The following is a 10,007-nucleotide window of genomic DNA, read 5'->3' as shown; positions in this document are numbered from 1 at the left end:
CATTTAGATGAATTTATCCCTGACGCCGATTCATAAAGTATTCGAAAGTACTCGGATTTATGATAAATATGGTGATTATATTAGCCTGTTCCCACAAGGAGTAAAGACGGTTTTTCATTAGTTGGAAAGGATAGAAAATAGAATTAATTGACAAAAAACGTTTACTTTATTAATGAAATACACACACACACATATATATATATATATATATATATATATATATATATATATATATATATATATATATAACTACTTAATTTACTCACATAAAATTAATATACGAAAGCATAGATGTATGCGTAAGCTTTAAGTATTTATTCAAAAGTGCTCAATACGTAGGTAGAGCTAGTTAGTAATTTATAAAATATATATGGCGATTAAGCTACACTGAATATTCCGCGTTTCATCCACTCTAGGACTCTTCAGGCTTAGGCACATAAGCCTGAAGAATCCTAGAGTAGCTGAAACGCGGAATATTCAGTGTAGCTTAATCGGCATATATATTGTGTAACTTACTATATGTATATATATATATATATATATATATATATATATTTATATATATATATATATATATATATATATATATATATATATATATATATATATATATTACCTAAACCTCTGGCTTTGATGAAGAGAAAACTACAACTTGTTGCTATGATTTCAAATGATCTAAAATAACAAGAGGAGGGCAGATTCCAAATATTTCTCATATGTTATATCTCCCCTCGTTTGGAAATGGTAACGATTATGGCTATTTCCTGTATCAGCACTTCATGCACTGTGGAATTTACTTTATGTACGAAAACTAATAAATGGGTGCTATCACATATATATTTTTAAATTCCACCAAAACTCAACGAAAACAAGGCACAGTGTACTTTGATATAGGCGGCTACCATCGGGTACTACAGTTTGCAGGACTGCTATGTAGGGAGATGTGCAGCAAGATGTCTGTTCACGTTACATTTGTATATCTACATGTCAATAGAGTTGGGAAAGCAAAATCCCGGAAGAGAATTCCAAAGTTTAGCAGTCTGAGGAATAAACTATTACAGTAGAATGTTTTCATACATTTGTGGATCTCTACTGTGTAGGAGTGGGATGACACTGCTTGTCGGGTTTGTAGGGGTATTTACGTCGAGGGCTATACGTGCTTGTAGTTCGTCGGAGCATTCACCTTTAAAATACGTGTAGAACAGGCCAAGGGATGCAATATTTCGGCATTGGAACTAAAGTTTAACTTGGATGACAGTTCAGTACCTATCAGGTTAACGACCCTCTTTCATACCCTGCCCAGGAGTGAGAGACTAGTAGCTGATGCACGAGCCCAAATGTGACAACAATACTCCATACATAAGATAATGGTGGCCTTATAAAATGTCAGGATATTTTCAGGCGTAATTAGCTTTCTAGCACAATAGAAAGAGTTCACCTTCTTCGCAGCAGTCTTGGCAATGCTCTCAATGTATTTGTTCCAATTCATGTTCCATTTGAACATTAGACCGAGGAGTTTAAAATAAGTTGTTTCAAGTTACATATTTTAAGCCATTGCTATTTGTAAGCGTTTTATTATTTGTAAGGTTTCTTGTAATTATTGAAAGAAAGAAGCTTAGTCTTGGCAGCATTGAATGTGATCATCTATTAATGTTCCCATTCCTCTACAGATTGGAGGTCTTCCTCTAGTGTGTCTGCCATTTTCTTAGATATTTGTATATGTGTTTCTGTCTCGTGCTTTTTATAGAGTGCGGTGTCATTAGCAAATATGCCCATTTCAGAGACAATTTTGGCAAGGCCATTTATAAATATTAAGAATAATAAAGGTCCAAGGATAAACCCCTGAGGTACTCTTGCATTTATATCATATTGTTTAAATGTACGACCGTCGAAGACAACGTGGATTCTTCTCTTACTAAAGGAGGATTTAAATGTGTTAATTATTCGTCCAGTGATACAGTATGATTTGATTTTCCCGAGAACACCATCGTGCCATACCTACTCAAATCCCTTAGATATATCTAGGGTTACTGCTCTAACCCCCTATGCAATGTCCATCAATATAAATCAATATTGTTGGTCAGTCAAAAGCGTAGCAGTTGTAAGGTGATGGATTAGAGCTTGGTTAAATATGTACTCAACTATTTTGGTGAAGAGAAAGAGGAAGGTAATGGAGTTGATAATTTAATGGGTCAGTTCTTTCGCCAGAATTCTTCAAACTGGTACCACAGAAGCAGTTTTTCAGAAATCCGGAAATCAAGATCCGTTAAAACATTTGTTGTAAAATTTATCGAGAACTGGACCAATCTCGGCGGAACATGTTTTAAATAGCACAGCCGGAATAATGTCTACATGTATTTAAGTTGCAAAAGTTGTTTATGATATCATGTACCAGAGAAGCGGTTGATTCATATATATTTGGAATCAAGTCTCCCCTTGTTCTCATATAAAGTCATTTGTAGCCAATGCAGCAACTTTAAGTCTTTCCTCTATTAAGGGCAGATGGCTTTGTGGAAATATAAGATATTTTGTAATCCATATGCAAAACCATGAAAACAAATGATGTTATTGAAATATTTTATGACTAGACAAAGTACCAAAAAATAGGGTCTGGATAATGGATGGTCTCCAGTATGTGCGACCTTAAAAGCAAAGACCATATAGCCCAATACACAATTCAGGTCTTTACCTTTCCAACGAGCATTCATTTGTTAAATTCTTATCAATAGTGGCTGTGGGTATGAATTATACAATTGCCAAAAAAGTGTATGTATGTATGTATATATATATATATATATATATATATATATATATATATATATATATACATACATATATATGAAAATATAATTTAATAATTATTATGGTTAATACTTAAATATATATATATATATATATATATATATATACATATATATATATATATATATACATACACACATATATATATATATGTATATATATATACACATATATATTACTAGTACTCAAATTGAATATTGAAATGCTTATATATTAGGGTGTAGTAACATATACAGTTTGCTTTCCGAGAGTGCTAAAAAGTTGCCCCTATATGTAAAAGTAAGTTTAGAAAAGGTTTTATTTTTTTCAGAGGCATTTTCCTTTACCGCCGTAAAGTTGAAAATTTGACTGAAAATACAATAAAATTTATTACTCATTTATACCATAAGAATTGCATTTTACAAGTAAATAATTGCACTGTGCAAAAGAGAACATAGAGTTAAGCTTTCACGTCCTTATTTGTGCTTGTGATTCAATCTTAGCATGAATGTATCCATCCCGGTGAAGTTCGCTACACACTTTCGCTGATGCTTCTGTGACAAATTTTATATCTCTTTCAACTGCTTGAGTATTGCAGAAAAACTTATCCAATTATAAACTGATTTAGCTCTGCTTCTGATCCCTTTCCTCAAGTTCATGATCTATAAAACTTCTTGTTAGTAGAGGTTCTCATCTCGGAATTTCGATCTAGTCCACCATTTCATAATAGTCCTCAGCATGTAAATTCAATGTTGGAATTTGGAACTTTCTTACTCCTTTAGTTTTCACTTCTCTTGATCTTGCAATTCTCCTGAGGGATATTTCCCTTATTTCTTCCCTTTCATTTTTCATCATTTCCAACAGAATATTTTCTGGATGACCAAAGTACCCGTTATGCTGAATACATTTATCGACTGATTTTAGAATATTTTCTGGAAAGTACTTGGAGAGATGAATAACATTTCGCAGGTGTTGAGCTCCATAGGCACATTCGGGTTCTCAGTTAAATCGTAAACCAAGTTGTAGCATACATTTTCATGATATATTCTGCCATGACCATTAACTCCTCCGATGTATTCAAGGTAGAAATATAGAGTCGCAGAATTCTATTGGCCATAGTTAACAACCTTGAGTGCACCATGGTTCCTGGTTCTTTTGATGCAAGGATCGATGGCACAACACAATTGTTGACAGCCATACAAATATCATGCAGGTATTTTTTATCTTTACTCAGGGATGATAGGTCTTGAAACTCTGGTAAGTTCTTTTTATGGCTTCAAATTCAACAACTGCCAGCGATTGACATGTGACAAAAGCTTTACCAATTTTTCAACTGAAATCTGTAGGACCACTTGTTGTGCCATCCAAAAAGCTGATGATGCTTCTGACAGGTAATTCATTCATATGCATCATGCGAACCAGCCAGTGAAGGGGTCTAGTTATAGGCTCCTCAAATCGTCAAATTACGCCATTGTGAGATCCTGTACTTACTGCAGTTCTATTACATCCTACACCCCTTACATGACTTAGAGATAAGTCCGAAATATTAGTCACACTAGCAAAAATGTTAGGAGAGGATTCACTTGAAGGGGTAATATGGCCTAAGTACTCTGAATTGGGCTAATTTAGTAGAACAGCATGTTCTTCTGTAATTCGACACTTTGTGTTCACAGATGCGAGACATATAGTAACATTGTTTCTTCCATCATATAATATGGAACTTAATATCCGAAGTTTTTTTGAGTTACTATCTCTAAGTTGGCTTCTCAGACGTTCACGTTCTCTCCACAACTTTAATCTATCAACTGCCTGCGTTTTGTCAGTTTCAGTCACTATTCCATAATCAGTCACTATTCTGCAATGGCAGCACCAACTGTATTTGGAACACCATGTCTATCACATTCTCTGGCCAAAGAAGGAAGTGATGTCATATTTTTAAATGCTCTACGTCATTCTTCATCTTCATAAATGTCCTGAGAAGAAGAATCCGAGTTTGAACTGTCTGAATTACTGATGTGATCTAAACTTGTTGAATGTCCTTCATCCAGTACTGCAACTTTATTGTAATACTGCTCTCGTTTTTCATGTCGAATTCTTTTTATCTTTATCATTCACTAGCCTCCTTGTCAATTGTCCCTATGACCATTTCTCATTTTGATCTTTGATCATCTAAAAATGACTGCACAGCACGTGGCACTTTTTTGTGCTTAGGACAGGTACAGAAATCAAATTCACAGTGGCAGGCATCAATATCAAATAACAGATTTCCTTTAGCACTAAGTTGTTCTATTGCATTTTGTTCTTATAATCCTTTTTTTTCTTTAACACATTTTGCAATTTATCAAAGGCTTACAATTTTTTGCTCATTTCCTCGCCGGGTAACAGTTGGAATACCAGATTTAATCCGTACTCCCATGGCAGATAAAGCAATAACAGCGACAATTTTTTTACGAGGAAGTAGCTTTGGTAGATCACTTTGCCGCTTTGCATAGAAACGCATAACATCAGCAATGCTTGGCAGCTGGTTATTAGCAAAGTCATACATAGCACCATAGACAGGACAACTTGTCTTGCTTCTAGTTTTAGCTGCCAAAGAAAAAGACAGTGAATCAGTTAAAAATAGTCGGGTATACCATAGTGTAATAAATAGCCAATAGCATTTTGAGAAGGAATTTATTGATTAGTGACTAAAACATTCTCAGAACACTATTTTTATTGAAAATAGCAACATTCCAAGAATATAACAGCACATTTCTAGAACAAAAGTTAAAGAAATAATAACTTTATATTTCGCGGATAACGGATACATAGAAAAGGTTGGCATTAATGGCGGCAAAGGAAAACAATGTAATATAATATCAAAATAGGTATAATTCATTTCTTTAATAACAGGACCAACTTTTTATGACTATCGAAAATAAATATGACAAAAAAGTTTGTTTGATCTCATTTATGATATATTTTGTACTTTGGGACGAAGCTACGTCAAGATTTAAATGCTTTCTGTATGTTATATTATTATTCCATGGCTAAAATTTTATGAAAATTGATGATAAAGGACTTATATATTTACACCAATAAAATATGCCCAAATTTGCCTACGATTCTACAAATAGTATCTTGCATGCAAGCTTCAGTTTTATGCTTCGGCAATCTCACTCACTCTCTCTCTCTCTCTCTCTCTCTCTCTCTCTCTCTGTATATATATATATATATATATATATATATATATATATATATATATATATATATATGTTAGCAAAAGTACCCGTCGTTGACTGGGTCCAAAAACAGCCTACAGAAAATGGACTCTGATTTATGAAAGTGTGATAGGTTATGAAAAGGAAGGGTTGTAAAGAGATAGCTTAGAATATGGGGGTATCAAAATCCAAACAAAATATTATGAAAGTAAAAATAAAATAGAAACACCCAATAATTTCTTATATGATACCTGATCACACTGAAACACTTATCACAATATTCTGAGGATCTATATTAAAAAACCTTGTGAACCTTTGTGACATATTTCCATTCTATGGAGATCAGCCGCGAACGAGAACCCGATAATTTTATTGAACCATATTTCTCCAAACTGAAACATAATTATCAAAGTGTACTTACGCAGATAGATATGTAAAGTCTTTATTAAAGTTTGTGCCTATATCCATTCTATGGAAGCCAGTCGCGAACGCAGACCCCGCAATTTTATTATACCATCCCTATTTAAGTTAAAACATAATTATCAAAGTATTATTATGTACATGTATATAAAAAACACTTATAAACGTTTTTTTTTATTTTTAAATTTTGTTATTTCCATACTTTGTGGACCAAGCGCGTACGCAGACCCCACAGTTTTAATGAATCACTATTATACCAGATCGAACATACACATTCCTGTGTCTCGATACATCTTCAATCATAATATGTGATCAGTTTTATATAATAGTCAATCGTATAGGAGCATATTCGTAACCAGAACACACACAGACGTTCAGCTGTATAGTATATATATATATATATATGAACATATATATCTATATATATATACATACACACATACACACATATACATATACATGCACATGTATATCTACATATATATATATATATATATATATACATACACACATATCTATACACACATATATACATGCACATATATATCTATATATATATACATACATATGTTATATAGTTATTATTATTAGACGAAAATACCACTTTTGCGCGTATGTTACGTGAGTTCTTATTAGTAAAGATACGAGTCTTAAGTGATCATGCTTAGTAAGATATATTCGAAGGTTCAGCTGTATATTATATATATATATATATATATATATATATATATATATATATATGCACATATATATCTATATATATACATGCACACATACACACACATACACATATACATGCACATATATATTTATATGAGATATGGAAACATTAACAGGTGTATATAAAGAGAGAGAAAGTGTACATATAAATAAGCTTTTAGAGGTGATTCGCTATCTAGATAGACAGACCGATAATTGAGAGGTTTGCATTTATGCCGATGGATTGACAGATTGGCATTTATGCTTTGACAGTTCGTATGAACGGGAGTGTTTGTATAACATAAATAGACACATTTACTTTCTAACACATATATTTTTTACATGGTGAATTTCAAATAGTTTGTACACATAAATAGACAATACCTTTTTCATGTAATGATGGACACAGGAGACGGCAGTTAGTAAAACACATTTAACATTTTTTCTTCCCTGACCGGTTGGGGACTTTGCGTCCAAGAATTCAAAGCTTCACATATTAAGGTTCAAAGTAACCGTCTCGCTTCCTAGACGTTCGAATTCCAAACTCCAGACTATCGTCTGTCGTTCTCAGTTTCTCACTAACTAACTAACTAACTAACTCTCACTTCCAATCTTGAGAAATGCATGCATGTCCGGCCACGTGAGCACAATTCACGTGCCATCAACATGCGCGACTTGCACGTTTCCGAACATTCTGATTTTCCAATAACCTCTTTTTTCTTTGTTGTTTTCACAAAGGAATTCAACCTACATATCTAATTAATTTAACCCATATTTTATTATCCACATTCTTTTAACAATGAATAGTTTATTTCTTATTTATTTCATCAGAATTAACAATTTACTGGATATTCCATTTAAACCTATTGTTCTTTAAAACTTATATCCAGGGTTCGATTTCTGCTTTCTCTCATTTTATTTTCATTTTAACTAATCTCTCTATTTTTATACTTACATGAAAAGGGGACATCCCTTATCATGTAACACCTCTTGGGATTATTTTAACACACATGTGTCCAACCTTTTTTTTGTATGGCTAGTTAGCAGTTTTGCATAGTGTTGAACTCAAATTAAAATATGTTTAATCCTGAGGGATTTGGGGGCTTAATAAAGGGTACAAATGATGGGCAGTCATATGTGTGTGTGTTTTTTTTTGTTTTTTTACAATGTGCAGAACTCAAATTTGCATATGTTTAGCTTAAAAAAACAGCGCCGTTTGTTCATTGTCAGCAGGATTTGACATCTCTCTATTTTTATACTTACACGAAAAGCGGGCAGCCCTCATCATGTAACACATACACACGCATATATATATATATATATATATATATATATATATATATAACACATATATACACACATATATACATATGCATGCACATATATATCTATATATACATACACATATATATATATATATATAAATATACCCACATAAACACACACACACACATATATATATATGAAGTGATTCAACTGAAAGTTTTATTTTTAATTCACAATAATTTATTATTTGACTTTTCCATTATTTTGTGGAGTTCAAGGAAAATAATTTTCAAAGTCATATTAATAGGCAAGCAATAATATATACGTCTTAAAGATTACAGTATTCCCGTTCATTTGGGGTTATTAAATCTTTTATAATTGTTATGGCTTACAATAAGCCACAAAGAAAACAGTACAACGGAATAGAGTTTAAACAATGTATTATTGGGACAACAACGTAAAAAGGTTACAACTGAAAACAGCAGGCAAGCGTCGCTCTGGTGTTTAATCCACACCTGGGATCAAAAGGTCTATGGTTTATATACTGGATAGAGCAGTCCATTTGGAGTGTGATTCCCCCACAACACCCCCTCCCAAACTGATTTCCGCGGTTGTGAAAATCAGGATTTCCTTTGTTTGGGGCAAACCACCAATGGGTCTGTGCGCTTCCTCTTTCTGTCGGAGCGTCTCGGTTCTGACATCCCTTTTGGAGGGTCTATGTCAAAACAGTTATACACAGTTTCAATCGCCTCACTGCCGCCCTGCGGTCGTTCTTCTTGATCCTCGTAGAAGCGTTTCCTGATTTGGTTAGATGCCTCATATGTTGAAACTTTGGGCCCTTAATGATGTATGTAACATGGCCGATTCTTCTAAAAAAGAAACGTTATTTCTAAAATGTCTAAAATACACGTTATCTCCGCTGTTAAACCGTTTTGTTGGCATTGTAGAGATTATGTTGTGTACTATGCGTTTGGCTAGCAGGTTATCAAATACGGATTTTATTTTCCATCCAAACATGATTTCTGCTGAGGATCCCGTATCTGGTTTCTCGGATTTCTCGTGATTCTGTAAACCTGGAGAAATTGTTGAAGGGCCTTTTCTGACGGTGTACCGGCCGCCTTTTTTAATGCCCTTTTAAGCCTATCGACGAAGCGTTCGACCTGGCAGTTGTACTGCGGTGTCGAAATATGCCTGACGTGATACGTCTCACAGAATTCTCTGAACTCTGTCGAGGTGAACTGTGTGGCGTTGTCGCTAACCAGACAGTCTACAACCCCAAACCGAGCAAACAATTCCAATAAAAAATTTGTCGTTGTTGCTGTGGTCGGGTTTTTTCATCTTAGTATCTCTGGCCATTTAGAGTAAGATTCAACTACTATCAGTTTTTGAAGTGTTAAATTCGGTTCATTTCCTAATCTTTTAAGGACTCGGCGCTTGATTTCCGACTCTTTTCCCTAGGTTAACCCTTGCGCTAACACAAGACATTTAAAATCTTCTGCTGTTAGTTCAGACAACTTAATGTAATCACAGTGTTTGTTCACTACAGCTGCGTAGGTGGCAAAATCGTCATCATCGTCTCTTATCACATCCAAACATCTCCAACGCTTATGGAAAAGAGACGTTTTCGGCGAGAAAAGTTCT

Source organism: Euprymna scolopes, chromosome 27 (genome assembly GCF_053919585.1).
Source record: "Euprymna scolopes isolate OS-2025 chromosome 27, ASM5391958v1, whole genome shotgun sequence".
Lineage (NCBI taxonomy): Eukaryota > Metazoa > Mollusca > Cephalopoda > Sepiida > Sepiolidae > Euprymna > Euprymna scolopes.
This window is presented reverse-complemented; position numbering follows the sequence as displayed.